This window comes from Hoplias malabaricus, chromosome 2 (assembly GCF_029633855.1).
Source record: "Hoplias malabaricus isolate fHopMal1 chromosome 2, fHopMal1.hap1, whole genome shotgun sequence".
Taxonomy (NCBI): domain Eukaryota; kingdom Metazoa; phylum Chordata; class Actinopteri; order Characiformes; family Erythrinidae; genus Hoplias; species Hoplias malabaricus.
This window is the reverse complement of record NC_089801.1, coordinates 36,434,807-36,455,051: the sequence shown is the minus strand read 5'-3', so window position 1 is coordinate 36,455,051 and position 20,245 is coordinate 36,434,807. Positions and strand designations below refer to the sequence as shown.

Here is a 20,245-nt window from a genome sequence, read left to right as displayed (position 1 = left end):
GCTTAGAATTCCATCTTCACAAGTGGGAATTGGGGTCTTCTGACTAGCATGTGAAGGCAGCATTAGTACTGTGTTCTTAAAACTCAGATTATAGGAACTGTCCAAAGACATCTCCAAAATTGTGACCTAGCGGGAGAAGGAACACCATTCTGAATTTTTTAAAGTAGGTTAATGTGACATGTCAAATGAACAATACTGATAAAAAGGCAATGTTGTACATACTAGTTTTTTCTGTAACTCATCATGAAGGTTCTCCTCAAAAGACAGTAACTCTGCCACACTGTCAAAAGGCTTCAAAATTACATTTGTTGCAATTTCCTCTTTATTTTTTCCTTGAAGTAGCTGCTCCAATAGTTGTGTGTGTTTCTTTTGAACATCCATTATTGTGTCCAGTTTCAGTAAAATGTGTAACATTCGGTCTGTTGTAGAAAGAAATGTTTATTACTAACAATAACTTTTACTAACTTGAAACTTAAATTAAAAAAAAGTATCATTCCTAGCAAAATGTTGTATGTGAAATTGCAAGTGGGATTTTTTTGTCTTAAATTTTAAAATTTTAAGAAGCCAAACAGTTGTCAAGGTGTTTAGTACTTGCATGCAATTTTGCTGACAAAAACATTTATTCAGATGTTATAACCGATTTAAGATGCATTAGATTCATACATGTAAATAATTCAGATAAATTCTCAGTTTTTTTCTGGGGTGGTGGTGTATTTTGTGTACCAATGTCTTAAAAAAATAATAAACTTTGAATCAACACACAAAAAGCTAAAACATGACTCAGTCTGCGTGTGGACAGAGCGGCTGTGACGGAGACTGATATTTTTTTTTAGTTGTAACTTTTTGTAGGTTGAGCATGTTTCGTGAGGCAGAGTCAGTATTAAAATGAACCGACTGTGGCCGCTTTGGACTATGATCTCGGGCCCGGCGGTGTAGTGAGTTCTTTCACTATGTTTTTAGACTATTTTAAGTTGAGTTGTGAATGCAGGACATATAATTGGGTGTACATGGGTAAACTTTTTTTTTCTAAAAATTTTTTTGCCGTATGTGATCAAATTGTGAAACACAGTTCTTAGCAACGGTCTTTACCTTATCTACTGTATGTGTCCAGTTAGGATACATAAATTACCAGTAATACTCAGGGCGTGCCTGTTGTCTTTTTCCAGGCGATGACCCTGTGATAGCTTTTCAGAAGTTTATCCATGGCTTGGCTTATAGCTATTCAGTGGAGTAAAGGTTTACAAAGGTTCAATTTTAGTTGGTTTCTGTTACCGTACACTTGATTAATACATAAATATTTAATTGTAATATGTACCTTAACGAATCCCAAACTGTGCAGAAGTGTACTGAAACTGCAATTTTCTTATCTGTCTAATGTTTCTGTGTTTGAATATCAGCGAACTGTCTCTGATATAACGGCCATTCATAGAACATTAACAGAATATAATTTGCGAGACATGAACATGTGTGATAGGGCTACACTCCAGCTATTCATCTCGTTTATTTCTCCTCTTCAAATCAAAGACAAATCGTGTTTGAATTGTTGGACTGGACAGTCTACAACAGAGTAGTAAAACAAGCCCATATCTTTATTTTTGAAAGACTTTGCTTCTCTTTTTTTTTTTGTAGCAGTATATTTGCCAGTCTTTTATGGCTTCTTTTCTACTTGTAGACTTGTAATGTGTTGCTGGCATGAAGTTTGATAATGAGTGTATAGTTTAAAATAAACATTAAAATATCTCAGTTTCATCATTTAAGCATCCTCTTTGTTATATTTTCAATTAAATATAGGGTTTAAATTATTCTCATTACATAACCCCATAACAGGGTGGACATTCTGACATAAAGTTAGCAATTATCCAGTGTGTGTGCAATACCAGCCTATCAAAAAGTTAAAATTAGACATTGTATGCTTTTTAATCTGGTGATTTTCAAATCATAAATTACTGCTTTTTCCTCATATTTCTCCTGACAGTGTGGACATGTTGTGGTTGACTAATGGGATAAAATGAGGAAAAATAGACATTAACATGTTTTCCCTTCAAAAATATGTTGTGAACTCCAGGAATTTGACAGTATGCACACAGCTCTTCATTTAAAGAGACAGTATTTAGACATAACAGGGTGGACAGTGTCTGATAAATAAAAACTGTGTAAATTGTGAAAAAAATATATTTTTGGAGTAGACAGCATTATGTTTAACATTTGAAGAGTTACTTATTTCAGTAGAATTTACAGAAATTATATTGTTTACATTTTTACATATTAAATACAGTGATTAGTAATGGGGATGCAAAAGGCACCGAATTGTAGGAATGACCCAACAATCAAACCTCCAACACCACTTTATGTATTTTATGTAAGCAATTTGCTGTGCCAACCAACATTCATTTCCCCTCCTCTGTGCATTTTAAATATAACAATGAATGGTGAGATGTTTCCATTTAAACCAACTTTGTGTTTTGTATATTTATCTCTGTGAGATTTTTATTTATTTATTTATTTATTTATTTATTTTTGGTTTGGTTGAAATATAATAACAACATTTTTATATCCTCTACAGGGAACATAAGAAGCCCAAATAGTGTAATTAGTTTGACAGAATGGAGAAGAATAAGGTCTGATTGATTGTTTATATGAGCACAAGTCCTCCTCCACTATCTGCAGAGTCATCTCAAGCTTAACTTCAAAAAAGGTAAATCTTTCCTCAAACCATGCTCTTTTTATGCAAGTCTCTGTCAGAACACACATTTACTAACATTAACATTTACTGGCTACATATGTAAATAACATTTAGAATGGGAATACCATTAAAATACCGCAATGTGATTGTATTATTTACTTAAAAGGGACAATATACATTAATAAACATTGTTTATAATGCAAATCTACCAGATAGTGCCATATGGATATATTTCTTTTGCAGTCACTGGTGATGTTAAATGTTGACTTATAAGAGATAAGTAATTCACACACAGACAGAACCAGAAAACACAAGGCAGAATTATAAGGTGTGTCATGGAAATTACCAACTAATAATAACAGACTGAAAGTAGTCTTTGAGTGACCTTTATTGAGAGCAGCTAAAAGCATGCACTAACCCTCTGCTATGCTCTAACAAAAGGAAAAACTATTTTTATACCTTACACACACATAAGCACTTCATCATCATAACAGGAGTTATTTTGTAACTGAGCCACCTATAAGGGAAGAAAGAGTTAACAGTTTTGTGCAGAAAATGAGTTCTACGAATCAGCTTCATCCAGTGCTCGTTAGAATGAAAAACGTCCTTGATCTCCTGTACGCAGAAGTGTAACTCTTTCAAGCTTCACTCCCTTATCCTCCTGTCACATTCCTTTTTCTACAAAAGACTCAGTTAGTAAACCACTTTGAGACAACAGAATAATGCAACATACATTTCATAAAACAGCTCATCTTCATATAAAACAAAGACTTCTGTTAATTGTCAGTGATTACTACTAATTATTATTGATTATTAATAACAGTGATTCAATGAGCACTCATACAGGATAAAAAGCATGCATAAAAAAATTCCCTTCACAGGTGCTTAGTTGACGAGCAAATAAAACATGCCCAAACATGCACATCATGCATAAAACAAATCTGTCATAGACATCAATTTATCAATCAGTCAAATCTAACACATTTTACTAAAGCAGACTTAATTTAAAGATTGATGAACATATTTAATTTACAGACACACTTTCAGTTGTTGCTGGGACATGTAAAAAAGAGCACCAATCACAAACATAAAACATGCACAAAGTTAAAATCAGAATGCAAATGATAAATTAGTAATAATATTTTAGGATTTTAGGTGGTAATTGGTGGTAGCATGGTAGCACCAAACTTGCATATAGCTTAGCAATCAAGGTCTGTGAGGGTGGATCAGCACATATCAAACCAGAGGCTCAGAAGTAATGTGCAAAAAAGAGTGCTTTATTTGTGCAATGTGACAAACACCAAAGAAATTGTACAAAAATATACTAAACATTTACATTATACGCACTCCGACTACACAGGCATCTAGTAGTAGCATTCTGCTGGGACTCAATGGCTGTGAACAAAATGGCTCCAAATGGAACAAAATTGATTTTTCATTAATATATTACTATATAGTAAAGCACTATTAGCATTAAAACCAAAATTTAATTCAGACACTTGAACTGTCCATAGAAGTTCAAGAGGTTCTGTGTTAAGTAGAACCTCTTGAAGCATTTGGTCCACATTCTGCTGTAGTAAACAAAAATCTTTACTATAAATTACAGGTACATTTTGGGAGATTATAGTGTCCTCAAAATCATCCTCAAATTTGACTTCACAAATCAGACACTTAAGAGTTATAGTGCCCTAAATCATAAATAGGGAGCCATTTCTGACACAGCCAATGACTAGACCATAAACCAGTTAATCGAGGCCCAGCCCTATACCACACCATTCCCAATAAAAGTGGTAAATTAACAAAGCTTGTCTACATCACTCAAATTGTACAGTAATAATAATATTTCCAGACACTTGCAGCACATAGTACACATTGACCGGTAGGTATTAACACATGAACTGATCATGATTGAATAAGCAGTTTTACTTTTTGTGTTTACAGGTCCTGAACATTGAGAGTGAACTCCTCCCCTCTGCATCTGTGATTCCTCCCAACTGAAATAAGAGAAGCACTTATTCTTGCAGGCCTCTCCTAAAAACCTTTTGCTTTTGAGTTAAACTTGGAGAAAGCATTTTGATGAAATTTAAAAAAATAAAAATATGACCTTTATTTTGATTATTTGTTTATTGCTCATATCATATATATTAAATAATTCATTCATTATCTGTAACCATGTCACGCCCTCGTCCTGTCAGGTCTGTTTTCCCCGCCATGTGCTCTATCTGCACATGGCTTTGTCTGTTATTGTCCTTGTCTCCGCCCTAGTCCCGCCTTTGTTCCGCCTCCTCGTCTGTGTCTCATTTGTTACCCTGCCCTCTCATTAACTGTCTCAGGTGCGTCTTGTCTGTGTTTAGTATTTAAGTCCCCTTGTATTACTTCCTGTTATCTGTCATTTGTATTGTTTGTTTCCAAGTCAGGTAGTTTTGTGTCATTCTCGCTCTCGTTTCACCTTGGTGTTTTCAAATCCAGTTGTTTCGTTTCCTATCACCATTTCGTTCCCCAGTCTAGTCTGTCTCTGCTATAGTTTCGTTCCAGTTCTCAGTCGTCGTGTTGCCTGGTCTGTCTCATCTGTTCCCCGCTTCGTGTTTGCCCTTAAGCCTGTTTGTGTTTGTTTTGTAATTTTGTTTCATTAAAGTTTACTGTGTTTTAGCGAGTGCGTCCGCCTCCGTCAGTCCACCCCGTGATTCATGACAGAATGTCCCACCCTAAGGACGCAGCTAGCACAAAGAGTCTGTATGACAGGGTTGTGGAATGGAATAGCTGGCTCCAGCTCATGCCCGGCGCGGTTCCTTATCCCCTATCGGAAGAGTCAACTCGTGAATTGAGTGATTGCGCCAGTGCGAATCCAAGGAGTCGGCGAAAGAAGCGGGCTGGAGTCTCCCCCTCGCTGGAGGATTACCCCCTCAGGTCTGGGGAAATTTTTGGGGCAGGTTAAGGGGAGGGGCTGTTAGCCTCCAACCTCAGGACAAAGGAAGTGAGGCTAACAGTGTCGCACCTCTGGGGGATCCATGGATAAAGAAATCCCTCAAGAGTGCGCCCATCAGACCCCCTAAACCCTTAACAGCTCCACTCCAGGACGTTGTCGCAGGGCCCCCTGCCTCCGTGGACGTTGTCGCAGGGCCCCCTGCCTCCGTGGACGTTGTCGCAGGGCCCCCTGCCTCCGTGGACGTTGTTGCAGGGCCTGCTGTTCCCAAGGACGGCACTGCAGTCCCTTCTACCGCCCAGGAGAAGATTGCAAGCCTCCTGGCATATCTGGAAGCTTTTGAGAAGGCGGAATACGCCGCACATGCTCCAGAGAAGGCGGCCACCCAGGCCGCTCCTGTCCCCGTGAAGGCGGCTTCCACAGCTGCTCCTGTCTCCATGAAAGCGGCGCCTCCAGCCGCTTCTGTCTCCGTGAAAGCGGCGCCTCCAGCCGCTCCTGTCCCCGTGAAAGCGGCTTCCTCAGCCGCTTCTGCACCTGTGAACACGGCACCAGCCGCTCCTGTCCCCGTGAAAGCGGCTTCCTCAGCCGCTTCTGCACCTGTGAACACGGCACCAGCCGCTCCTGTCACCGTGAACACGGCACCAGCCGCTCCTGTCACCGTGAACGCGGCACCCACCGCTCCTGTCCCAGCAAAGGCGGCGTGCCCCGCCACTCCTGTCCCAGCGAAGGCGGCGTCCCCCGCCGCACCTGATCCTGCGAAGGCGGCGGCCCCCGCCACCTCTGCACCAGTGACTGTGGCCCCGGCCACCTCTGCACCCATGACTGTGGCCCCGGCCGCTTCTGCACCCGTGAATGTGGCCCCTGGTTGTGTAGGTCAGTTCCCCAGAACTGTGCCCAGGCTGGTTCCTCAGACTTTTCCACAGACATTTGCCAGTCCTTCGGGCCAGTCCCTGTTATTTTGATTCCCATGTCTGTTCCTGTCCTAGTTCCTGTCTCTGTCTTTGTCCCTGTACCTGTGTCTGCCTTTGTCTTTGTCCCTGTACCTATGTCTGCCTTTGTCTCTGTCCCAATCCCTGTCACTGTGTTTGTGTCAGTCCCTGTAAATGTTCTGGTCCCTGTTCTCTCTGTCCTGTCTCAAGTCTCGTCTCCAGTCCAGTCCCCTTTTCAACCCTCTGTCCAGTCTCCAGTCCAGTCCCCTTTTCAACTCTCTGTCCGGTCTCCTGTCCAGTCCCATTACCCAGTCCTGTCACCTGTCCTGTCTTCTGTCCAGTCCCAGCACCCAACCTCTGTCCAGTCACATACCCCTGTCCAGTCTTCCGTCTCGGGTCCTGTCCTGTCCTCAGTCTTGTCTCAGTTCCTGTGCAATGTGCAACCCCAGTCTCCTGTTAAGTCTTGTGTTTCTACTCCTGTCCTGTCTAGTCCATTCCAGTCCCTAGTTCCGTCTCCTGTTTCATTTTGTAAGTTACCTGTCCAGTCTCTTGTTTAGTCTCCTGTCGCTACCCTTTGTCAGTCTCCTGTCCTGTCCTGTCTCCTAATGGTTCCTTGTCTTGTCTTAGTCTGTCTTGTTTTCCGTGCTCTCTCCTGCGCCAGCTCCTGGGGGGTCTAGGTGTACGCGCCCCGGGAGTTGCGCGTTCAGGAGGGGGCATCTGTCACTCCCTCGTCCTGTCAGGTCTGTTTTCCCCGCCATGTGCTCTATCTGCACATGGCTTTGTCTGTTATTGTTCTTGTCTCCGCCCTAGTCCCGCCTTTGTTCCGCCTCCTCGTCTGTGTCTCATTTGTTACCCTGCCCTCTCATTAACTGTCTCAGGTGCGTCTTTGTCTAGTATTTAAGTCCCCTTGTATTACTTCCTGTTATCGGTCATTTGTATTGTTTGTTTCCAAGTCAGGTCGTTTTGTGTCGCTCTCGCTCTCGTTTCACCTTGGTTGTTTCATATCCAGTTGTTTAGTTTCCTATCACCATTTCGTTCCCCAGTCTAGTCTGTCTCTGCTATAGTTTCGTTCCAGTTCTCAGTCGTCGTGTTGCCTGGTCTGTCTCATCTGTTCCCCGCTTCGTGTTTGCCCTTAAGCCTGTTTGTGTTTGTTTTGTAATTTTGTTTCATTAAAGTTTACTGTGTTTTAGCGAGTGCGTCCATCTCCGTCAGTCTGCCCCGTGGTTCCTGACAAACTGCTTATCCAGTTCAGGATATATTAATTATTTCAGCAAATCACAGAATTTCAGAATGACATTTTTAAATCTTTGAACTAACTATTTTCATCTAAGTCATTTAGTCAAATAACAAAACCAAAATGAGCAATTTACGTTTGATGTCAAATTTACAATTGCCTTTATCCCTATCACAGTACTCATGGAGACAGCGAGTGCAAAAAGGGAGAGTTCAGTTTTCTTAATCCAATCTAATTTATTTTATGTTAGATTCATAGGTCTCCACCATTGTCATGTGCATCATATTGGGGCTTATATGTCACAACAGTAAGCGTTCCTTTTTAATCTCTCTATAGCAATAGTATAGTTAATCCCACTTAAAGCCAAATCCAATTAATTTAAGGGTTCATATATCAGGATTGTTGGAAGAAATGTGCTGTGGCAGGTAATGGTAGAATCTAGTTTGATCTCATACTTGAGTTTGAGGCAAAGCAAATGTCCAGTCATAAGCAGATTTAAATTCTTTTGTACACCTCTAAAGGTAAGACACCAGCAGTTCTGTTGGTATGTGTGCTTGGAAGGTAAACATGGCATGTAAAAACCACCAAAAACTGTCCAATACAAAGCAATTTTTGCCTGTGGAAAAAATATATTTTGCATGGAATGTTGCTAAGTTGCCAGTAGGTGATAATTATACCATACAACAACGTTACTTGATTATGACGTTGTGACCACGTTGTGACAACTTTGTTTAGATAAAGTTGACAGTTCCACCTTCTTTTTGACAACGTTGTGTGTTTGCTGGGGTTCCTGTGTCTGTGTCGTTGAATGTCCTCTTCAGCGTACGTCTTCGTCCCTCGTGTCTCCTTCACTTGACTATCGTGACACTAATCTAAATGTGTGTTTATTTCCCTGAGATCTGACAGTAGTGCTCCAGCAGGTCAAGGTTCTGCTGTAGACCCTGCTCAGAACCAGGTCCTCTGCGTAGAGCAGGAATTTGTTCTCTGAGTCGTGCAGAGTGAGACCGGGTGCTGGCCAATTCGTTTAAATAAATGTTAAATAGTGTTGGGCTTAAGCAGCAGCCCCGTCTCACTCCACACTCCTGAGAGAACGAGTTTGTTTATTGAAAATTTTAATTCCACACCTGATTACCCCTACACCACTTTCTTTAACAGTGGCGGGCAAACTAAGGCCTATTAGGCTGCTTTATCATACCCTCTGAGTATTTACAACATTTTCCCAAAACTGCATTAATTTAATCTTTTTCCTGCAATATCCTGCATTTAACTGAGTCCACTAGATGGCGCGCGTTAAACACTACTGACCTCTGCTAAAGCCGAGTCTGTCTACAGTTATTAATTCGTCACCTTTGTCACTAGGTTGAGTGCTGCTACTCCTCTGGACTCACTGATCACCCCGGTGTGATCTAACCACTCGACTGACGTCACACATAAACCGTTAACTTCTGTTGAAAGTGCTGCTTTAAACTCTATTGGTTTTGTTTAGACTGCGATACACCAACAGAAACAAAGATAAGAAGAAATACATTAAGAAATCACATTCACGCAGAAACGTTCACATAATTAAATGATTGAATTAAATAAATAAATAATTTAATTAATTAAATCCCCACCTCTCGGTCCGCCTGTTGATTGTTAAATCCCAGTGTGGCCCTTCAGATAAAAATTTGCCCATTCCTGTTCTATAAGTTCATTAAACATTCTTGGAGCCAAATTTAAACAAATGCCTTTTTGAAATCAATAAAACATGCAAAAATGTAGTTTTTATTTTGGATAACGTATTTATCAATCAGTGTGTGTAGGGTGTAAATGTGATCAGTGGTGCAGTGATTTGGTAAAAATCCAATTTGACATTTACTCAAGACACTGTTCTTCATAAGGAAGTTTAAAAGTCTGGAATTTAAGACGCTACACATCAACTTCCCCAGGTTACTGTCCACACAAATGCCTCTGTAATAATTCAGGTCGAATTTATTTCCATTTTTAAAGATGGTGTCATCAGTCCACAGTTCCAGATCTCAGGGAAGTAACCCACACTCAGAACCAGGTTAAATAACTTCAGAATAGTCCGCTGGAATTTAGAACTTGAACTGTTGATCATTTTATGGAGTATGCCGTCAGGCCCGCTTTCTTTTATCAGTTTTAGTTTGTTAATGTTCTCTTTGAGTTCCTGCTCAGTAACTGAGGGGTCTAAGGGGTTTTTATTATCTTTAATAGCCAGTTCTAGTTGCTCAAGCTTTTGGTTGATAGGATTCTGCTGTGGATTTGAAGCTGTCTCTATGTTTTTGAATAGTGTTTGGAAGTGGTTTGTCCAGATTTCACAGTCTTGTATCGCCACATTCTCTGTGGTCTTTTTTAAGGTTGTTCCAGTTTTCCCAGAACCAGTTTGTTTCGATTTGACTCCTGAATGAGTGTCAGTTGTTTGTGTACTCTGCCTTTTTCTGTGTTCTGAGAGCACAGAGAGTTTATATAGTTTTAATGTCTCACAGTAAAGAAGGTGTATGTTAGTGATGTTTAGATGTTCTCCTAATTTTCAAATGAGCTTTTTCTGATGTTTTAATGATTTTATTTAGATTAATTAGGCACCTCACGGATGCCTTCGTTACTGTGAGTGTATGTGGCATCCAGAAAGGTGTCTAAAAGTGTTTGAATATCGTGGTGCCCGATTGCATTCCATTACTCTTCTGTGCTGTTTTGGGTTCATCTGTATGGTCTGTGGAAGTTCTACAGCTTACTGGGCTGTGTGTGTGTGTGTGTGTGTGCAGTGCTGTTAGTCTGTGTCCCTCTGATGAACAGTGATTTGGCTGTGGTCAGACAGAGGGGTTAGTGGTTTAACGGTGAATGCACTGAGAGAGAAAGTGTCTAAATCTGTAATAATGTAATCTACTGTACTATTCCCAAGATGTGAACAAAATGTGTATCTTCCTAAAGAGCCCCTCATGTCCTACCATTGACAATATACTGTCCCAGGCTTTGACAGAGCTGCAGGAGGGCTTTACCGCTTCTGTTTATTATGAAGTCATGGTTGTTTCTGTGGGGATAAAGAGGACTGTTGTTAATTAAAGACATTTTCTTAGTTATGAAATGATCATTTTGTGTGTATATGAAGTCAGGTTGTGTCCCTGTTCTCACATTCAGGTCCCCACAGATGACACCATTTCCCTGGGCCTGAAAATGGCACATCTCTTTCTCCAACTCAGAAAACATAACTTCGGAGTAGTAGGGCGACTCTGAGGAGGGTTTAAATGGCAGAGAGGAAACTGTCCTTCTGTGAGTAAGTTATAGTGTTTCTTTTTAAGACAAATCTAATATTCTCCTGCTTTTAGAATGTCTATAAATTGATGAAGATCTGATTTGTACCAGATTTGAACTGTTCCCCCTGAGAATCGACCCTGATGTACTGTGCACAGTTTCTGGGGCTGTATTTTAATCTCTCTGTAATTTTTAGGACAGTGAGTGACCACATCAGCCTTGCACCACGTCACCTGTAGGATGATGATGTCAAGGCTTTTGGTGCAGTTTTGGAATTCCCTGTTTAAACTTTTAGGCCAAAGGCTGAAGGGTTCAAGACTTGGATATTCCACATAGAGCTTGAAAGGGATTCATTTTTGTTTCTTTTCCATTTTCTGTTTTTCTATTAAAATGAAATCAACTAAGAAAAAAAGAATATGTACATTTCTTTTAGCATTTTATAAAACAAGTTTCAACATGTAAATGTAACTCATGTACAATCATTTATTTATTTATTTTTGCCCCCATTTGGAGTTGTGCAGTCTTTATTCGAGTCTGGTGCAGATGCACTGCAGTAACTGCTTGGTCTCACCCAAGTCTAGAGTGGTGTGGGCTCCTCTGAGGCCGTCAGCTTAGCTGCGCTGCTGCTGTGGGCTGTGTTTCTGTGACAGTGGGGCTTCTGTAGCTCTGCTGTACTGTTGGGTCTGGTGAGCTGATGGGACGTCTGGGTGGTGGAGACCGAGGTGCAGGTTGGACAGGTGGGGTGTGCTGAGGAGACTGAGGCAGGTTGCGGTGGTGTGGCTGGTGTCCTGGCTGTGGTCTTCGGGGGAGTGTGTGTGTTGATGCTCTCTGCTTTGTTGAATGCTCTCCTCCACTGTACATGGGATTATGAGCTTTGGACACGTGTCGACCCAGTGCTACGCCCTTCAACGTTAAGGCAGACATCTTGATAGTTTGTCTGTTTACATGCACGTGATCATACAGGTGGTGGGGAATGATGCTGGAGTGGTGGGCCAGGTGCAGGTTGGGGATCAGGGCACATCCTTTAGAGATCTCTGCATGGGGACTGGATGGTGGCTGGATGAAAGTCCTTGTGAGGCAGGAGGGTGCAGATCACAGTGTTGGCGTTGGGAAAAGCCTCTGCTGCTCTCTGTGCTGTAGCATTTAATTCATAAAGTTGTGTTTGTTTAAACACTGAATGTCAGTGTGTATATTCCCGATGTCTTGTTATTTCCAATATTATAATATTCTTATTCTTATGCCATTTTATAGCAAGTAGTCAGGCTGCCTGGCAACATTTTAACATAAATGAGGGCCTTAAATATGAAAAAAATTGTGTAAAAAAACACAACAAGAGGACATTATAAATAGTTAAAGTACCTTTAAAAATCTTATATTGTTACATAAACATAGCACAAAAAGTAAGGAAATTTGTGTTTGGTTGATTATTTTTTTATTGTAACAATGTTTCTTGACAATAAATCTTATACTGTTGAAAAGCCTGTTAATTTCCCTTTTAAATGGAGCCACATTTGTAAGGAGTATGCATTTGTGGGATGAGCAGTAGAGCTGATTATGTGGGTTGCTCCCATGAATAATTTGCCAAATCCTATATATATATGTGTGTGTGTGTGAATATATGAAGTGATATTACTGTACAGTTTTTGAGTAAATGGCATCCCCATAATTGATAATTGTCTCTTCATATTTCATGGGTACATAGTGTGGTAAACACTGAACTGATATCTGATGGTTGCATGAACTACTTATTAAAAATGACCATTTTATAAAGCAGTAAATTTGACTCATCATTAAAACATTGGAAAATTATGGGGATTTGGATGCCATTTACAAACAAACTGTTTTTCACTGTTCTTTAGAAAGTACCAGACTCTGATCTCTGTTCCACACTCTGAGCCGATTGTTTAAGAACTGTGGGCAAAATTTTACACCTTGTTTTTATCTTTAGTGCTGGTTACAACAGAACGGACACAGTGCAGTTATTGAACTTCATCAGTGGCCAAGCAAAGCTGGCAATATATAACTGGAGGAGGAACAATGTGGAGGACAGACCTGGGTAGGAGGCTTTCCCTCTGTTTCTTGTTTGGTGAAATCTAGACTTGTGCTTGAGTTAAATTTTACAAAGCCACAAGTAATTTGGAGGTGTTTGAGGGGGAGTGGTGCTATGGCCTTGTTCTACACCCTGGGGAAGCTGGCCCTTCTCTGTCTGTGGAGTTGAAAATGGAAACAAAATTTCAAATGATATTTGATGTAGCGTGTTTATGATATTTTTGAATACTGAATAAATAAAGGCTTGATCGCCCTTTTTGTATTTTTAAAATGAGTGGAAAATCGCCCAATTCTGCCCTGAATGTGTTCTTTGTGGTGCTCCTGTGCACCTTTAGAATAATTCTACAGAATTCTCCATGCAGGATCTCAATCGGATGTTTGTCCTATTTGCCACACTCCTGATAATTAAGCGAACCCCACACTTCACTGCCATAAAGGGCAATAGGGTCAATTACTGCTTTAGACATTTTTAGCCAAGTTCTAATTGGAATTTCTACAGGAGTTTGTTGTTTTATGGGGTAGAAAATTCCTTTAAAAGTCATTCACTGCCAAGTTAGAATTTCCAGTTGAAGTGATTTTAATACCTAAATAACTGTAATTATTTAAATGTTCAGTATTGTGTTTATCTGATCTAAATGTGTGCTTATTTCCCTGAGATCTGGATCTCTACTGAAATGTCAAAATGTTTGTCTTGTTTAGGTTTACTGCCAGAGCCCAGTTCTGACAGTACTGCTCCAGCAGGTCCAGGTTCTGCTGTAGACCCTGCTCTGTGGGGAACAGCAGAACCAGGTAAAGCATGAATTTGATCTCTGAGTCGTGCTCAGTAAGACCGGGTGCTGCAGAGTGCTCCAGAATCATGGCCAATTTATTTATATAAAATAATCCTTGGTGCTAAATTGAATCAAATGCCTTTTGGAACTCAATAGAACAAACAGCAAAAAAAAAAAGTAGTTTTTCTTTTGGATAACGTATTTATCAATCAGTGTGTGTAGGGTGTAAATGTGATCAGTGGTGCAGTGATTTGGTAAAAATCCAGTTTGACTTTTACTCAAGACACTGTGCTGCATAAGGAAGTTTAAAAGTCTGGAATTTAAGACGCTACACATCAACTTCCCCAGGTTACTGTCCACACAAATGCCTCTGTAATTATTCAGGTCAAATTTATTTCCATTTTTAAAGATGGGTGTCATCAGTCCACGGTTCCAGATCTCAGGGAAGTAACCCACACTCAGAACCAGGTTAAATAACTCCATTTAGAACTTGAACTGTTGATCATTTTATGGAGTATGCCGTCAGGCCCGCTTTCTTTTATCAGTTTTAGTTTGTTAATGTTCTCTTTGAGTTCCTGCTCAGTAACTGAGGGGTCTAAGGGGTTTTGATTATCTTTAATAGTCAGTTCTAGTTGCTCAAGCTTTTGGTTGATAGGATTCTGCTGTGGATTTGAAGCTGTCTCTATGTTTTTGAATAGTGTTTGAAAGTGGGTTGTCCAGATTTCACAGTCTTGTATCACCACATTCTCTGTGGTCTTTTTTAAGGTTGTTCCAGTTTTCCCAGAACCGGTTTGTTTTGATTTGACTCCTGAATGAGTGTCAGTTGTTTGTGAGTGTACTGTGCCTTTTTTCTGTGTTCTGAGAGCACAGAGAGTTTATATAGTTTTAATGTCTCACAGTAAAGAAGGTGTATGTTAGTGCTGTTTGGATGTTCTCCTAATTTTCAAATGAGCTTTTTCCGATGTTTTCTTAATGATTTTATTTAGATTAATTAGGCACCTCACTGATGCCTTCATTAGTGTATGTGGTGTCCAGAAAGGTGTCTAAAAGTGTTTGAATATCGTGGTGCCCGATTGCATTCCATTACTCTCTGTGCTGTTTTGGGTTCATCTGTATGGTCTGTGGAAGTTCTACAGCTTACTGGGCTGTGTGTGTGTGTGTGTGTGTGTGTGTGTGTGTGTGTGTGTGTGTGTGTGTGTGCAGTGCTGTTAGTCTGTGTCCCTCTGATGAACAGTGATTTGGCTGTGGTCAGACAGAGGGGTTAGTGGTTTAACGGTGAATGCACTGAGAGAGAAAGGGTCTAAATCTGTAATAATGTTATCTACTGTACTATTCCCAAGATGTGAACAAAATGTGTATCTCCCTAAAGAGCCCCTCGTGTCCTACCATTGACAACATACTGTCCCGGGCTTTGACAGAGCTGCACACCACAACTCTCCTCTGCTCCACCAACTCTCTCCTGCTCAGCTCTGAGGTCGTTTGTACCTGTGGATGAGGATGATGGTGGTTGCCGAGGATGTGGTTAGAGAGGATTGTATGAATGTCCCTCGTTCTTGGACGCCATATTTATGACGTTCTTCTTTCTGGGAAAAGTTTTTCTTCTAAGAACTTTCCATTAGAGTCTATAAGGACTGCGATGTCAGTGTCTCTGCGTGACCCACCTGATCTGCTGGTATTGGGATCTTGGGCTGGGGTAGTAGGAGTTTTCTCTGACAGGTTTTTTGCCTGCTTTTGGGGGCTGTGGCAGTGATTGAGACTGTCTCAGTGTGTTCTTTCTGTGTGGGGGCAGTGTCTGGGTGTTGTCTGGACTGGCATGGGACTGCAGCTGTGCTGTGAGGGACTCTAGGACAGTGTTGTGCTGGTGTATGTCCTGTCTGAGCCCTGATAATTCTGTGTTCAGCGCTGTCCTTATGTTCTGCTAGCTCATTTCTCATGTCACCACGCTGTCTGTGTATGTCTCTCCTCAGCTCCTGCACAGTGACCTTCAGCTGATTTGGGCCTGACTGAGCTGATCTCTGAGGTGTCCGATGTCTAAAATGGTGGAACTGTGGGTTTGTATCTGCTCCTTCAGTCCTACTAGCTCTGCCGCTAACAGAGAGAGACTGTCTCTGAGCTGAGTTACAGTGGTGTGGAGGTGTGGGCCTAGGAAAGGGTCAGTACTGGGTCTGGGGGCTATGTCTTCTACAGCTGTGGTGTGGCTGTGGGGGGGCTGTGATTCTCCTTGTGTACTGAATGTTTCAGATGGGACAGTCAGGTTGTGATATGCTGTTCTCTCAGTTTCACAAAGTGCTTTGAGCGAGGGAAAGGTCTCTTCACAAAGTGTAAGTGCAGCTTCATTTCCTTGTATCACGACTGTCCTGTTTTGGTAGAAGTTGACTGTTAGGAATTTTCTATCTGGTTGTTTCTCATAGTCCTCAAAGATGTAAATCTGATGACCTTTGCTTATTCCACGTTTATTCACATGTTTATAATGTTTACAGATAGCGGTGTGCCACACGTCTGTACGCTCGGTGGAGAAGAGCAGTGGGTGGTGATGGTTTTCCTGTGTTGTTCTGGTAGATTATGATTTGCTATTTATAATATTCTTTATTGATGTCCTCCCAAATTTAAATGATGAAATAGTGATCAACTTATGTTCACTGTTAGTGTGATTTGAGTTCTAGGAATTTTCTTGGCCTGGAGGTTGTGGGTTCGATTCCCGCTCCGGGTGACTGTCTGTAAGGAGTTGGTGTGTTCTCCCCATGTCTCCGTGTGGGTTTCCTCCCACAGTCCAAAAACACACGTTGGTAGGTGGATTGGCGACTCAAAAGTGTCCATAGGTGTGAGTGAATGTGTGTGTGTCTGTGTTGCCCTGTGAAGGACTGGCGCCCCCTCCAGGGTGTATTCCCGCCTTGTGCCCAATGATTCCAGGTAGGCACTGGACCCACTGTGACCCTGAACTGGATAAGCGGTTACAGATAATGAATGAATGAATGAATGCTTTTAGAATCAAATCTTTTATATAATTCTCAAAAGTGCCTCAAAGTGTAATGTACATACATTTTTATTTGTTTACATGCTCTACATTTGGAAATTGCCAGTGAGACAAACAATTTTTATTACATTTTACAAAAAAATATTCATATGTTAAACTGTGTGATGTGAGTACACGCCCATTAAAGTCACCTGTTTTAAAATGATGTGATGGTTTTATTCCTGATCTCTGTTCACTGAATCCAGTCAGAGCTGCTTCTGAGCCCAGTGCTTTTCAGGAAGGCTACAGACACACAGCGATAGACTACAGCAGTTACAGAAGATTAATGAGTGAAAGAATAAGTTAAAAGTTAAAGTAATAATTACAGTGTTCATGTGTAGTTCCTGAAGGTCAAAAAAAATGTATCAAAAGTGTTTGTTGCTGACTGCAATATTTAAAACATCCTGCACAGTGATAATGTTATTTACTTGGTGAAGCTGTTAAACTTAGACACGACTGAAGAGAAACTTGACTGTTTCAAAGAAACTGGACCTGAATTCTTTTCACTTGGTGTTTGAAAATATTTCCTCATAGGACATGAAGAATAATACAAGCAGAGCAGCCACAGACAGCTGTTATCCCCAGCACCGCACCGCAGTAACAAACCTGAACATAAATATAAAGAACACAAAGATCGTCATGATTAATTATTTAATAATCATAAAATAATCAAATAATAATAATAAATGAAAATATCATTGCTTGTAACGTAATGTTGAGAAATGCATACTTTAGTTACTTATCAAATAACTTTCCATCAAACTAAAGAATTTATTAATGGTCTATAATCTCATTTAATGTGAAGTAATGAAGAATTTGGAAACAGGGCTAGAATTACTCTCTCTCCCTCTTTATAAATGAGCTACTTACAATCACTACTCAATGTTTCTTCATAGTGTTTTACTGTAAAATGGTGACTGGGAAACTTCCATCAGAGAAAGGAAGCATTATGTTCAATTAACACTGTGCTCCCACCTACAGCTCTAAAACTACTGCACTCCCTGGAGCTCCTGCTCTGAAGACTCTCCAGCTCTGCAGACAACACTATATCATTCTGATTCATGTTATTCATATTGTTATTATATATTCCGTCGTTTCCATTGGTTTAATTAATTGTATTCAAATTATAGCCATGTTTTCGCCGGACTTGGTAAAGTGTTAGTGTGGAGTCTCTTCCCCCAATCTGGCAACCCAGAGTGAGCTGCAGGTGAAAGTGAAAGAGTGCAGTGCTCCGCTCTGGGCGCTGAAATGGAGAGAGAGGTGTAAGATTTGTGGATAAAGGTTTAAACTCGGGCTTGTTTTTGTGGATCGTTGTGTTTGAGACAAAGAGCGGATTTGTTCTGCTTCAGGTTTCTCCTAAAACAGTGATATAACTCTGAAGAAGAGCGAAGGAAAGAGCTGCAGAGGCGGAGGTATCAACTTCTCTTTTGGGGATTCAGATTATTGTGGTGGGCAACAAAAATAATGCAGTTGAATTTACATTTAGATTTTCTGATAAACATTTGTTTAATGAACTAGAGACAAAATCTCTCTCTCTCTCTCTCTCTCTCTCTGTAGGAGGTCATTAGTCTGAAGCTGTAGGAGGAGGTGAAGAGATAAATATGGCAACTGCAATCAACAGTGAGTCAAACGTCCAGATATTGATCAGTGTTTGATATTGATTTGTGATTGTTTCCTGTAACAGATTTAACTGAACATCGTGGTGTGTGTTTTCCTTCACAGAGTTTAAACTCATTGGACCCCGTGGTAGAGATGAACAGTCCGGCTCTGCTGCCACTCTCTCCTGTCACCTGTCTCCTGAAGTCAGTGCTGTTGACCTGGAGATCAGGTGGTTTAAGGGGACGGAGTGTGTTTGTCTCTATAAGAACAGACAGGTGACAGAGGGGCGGGGCTACGAGGGCAGAGTGAGTCTGTTCACTCAGGAGCTGCAGAGAGGAAACGTCTCCTTACAGATCAGAAACTGCACATGGTCAGATACAGGACATTACCTGTGTCAGGTCACTGATGGAGACACAACAGAGGAGTGTACAGTAGAAGTGAGTGGTAAGTATCTCAGAACTCCCCTCTGTATAAACTCAGCCTCATCATCAGTGTCTCATCTCAGAATAAAACATGAAAAGACAGTGAGAAACACAGATGTTAAGAAGTGAGTTGTGTTCAGAAACAGGAGGTAAATCACACAGAGGATAAATGATGTTAATGTGGAGTGAAGGACAGACGGAGCATTTCAGTAAAATAAACAGTAACTCTGTTTCTGATAGAAATCTCCACACGGCTCAGAGACTCAGTCAGAATTCTGTATATAGACTTATATAGGAAGAGTACAATAAAGAGTTTAGATTTTACTGATCACACTCAGAACAACCTCAGATACACTGACTACAGGGAAATGATTAATATAATTTAACTGTACCTTTAAAACCATTTATTGATCTAATATATCATTTTGTAAGTTGTATTAATTAATAATTATTACTAAAGTCTTTAATCAGTGAGTTTTCAGCAGGAAGGAGAATAATCTAGTGATTCTGCTTCTGTGTCAGGACCGGGCGGACTGACGGAGGCGGACACACACGCTGTAACACAGTGACTTTATTTATAACAAAAGATAAGAGACAGACTTGGAAAACTTGACAGGATCCTAAAATCCCTAGACAGGGAAACTAATACATAGAGGTATAGACAGGGATAATGATACAACAAACTTGACAGAGGAAGATCCAGACAGAAAGAGACTTGGACAGAGAGAGAGAAACTAAACCTAGACAGAAGGAGCTAAACAGACAAACCTAGACATGGAGAGCTAAACAGAGACCTAGACTGAGAGACAGATACAGAGAGACCTAGACTGAGAGACAGATACAGAGACCAGGATAGGGAATGACTTACTGACTACAGACAGAGGGAAATACTGACAGACCAGAGACAGGGAAATGCTAACAGAAAAGCCAAACAAGTAACACAAAGCACAAGGAAGGAACAGACAGACCAGACTGACATACAAAGGGAAACGAATCGAAGCGAGAAACAGACAAGACAAACAGACTAGTGAAAGATGAGCGATTGGCCAACAAAGGAACTTAAACACACACAAGGACACCTGAGACAGACAACGAGGGGCAGGATTACAAAGGAGACACAGATGGAGACACTGACGAGGAGGTGGAACTAAGGCGGGACTAGGGTGGAGACATGAACCATAATAAACAGAACCATGTGCTCTTGCAAACAGACACATGACAGGACCAGGGCGTGACATTCTGTTAGAAATGTAGTGAAAGAGAGGAAATGTTTAAAAAAACATTTATTAATAACTTTAAACACACGGTTTAGAAAAGAGCCGAGCTGTTCCTGATCCCAGACTCAAATCTTTCACTTCACATGAGGTCACT

At 40.8% G+C, this 20,245-nt stretch overlaps 1 protein-coding gene across 1 annotated transcript in view; it reads left to right on the top strand.

Annotated features, from left to right (window-relative positions):
• Positions 1-20,245, top strand: part of LOC136682975 (butyrophilin-like protein 3) — a 173,820-nt gene that overhangs the window by 94,160 nt on the left and 59,415 nt on the right. The window lies entirely within an intron of this gene.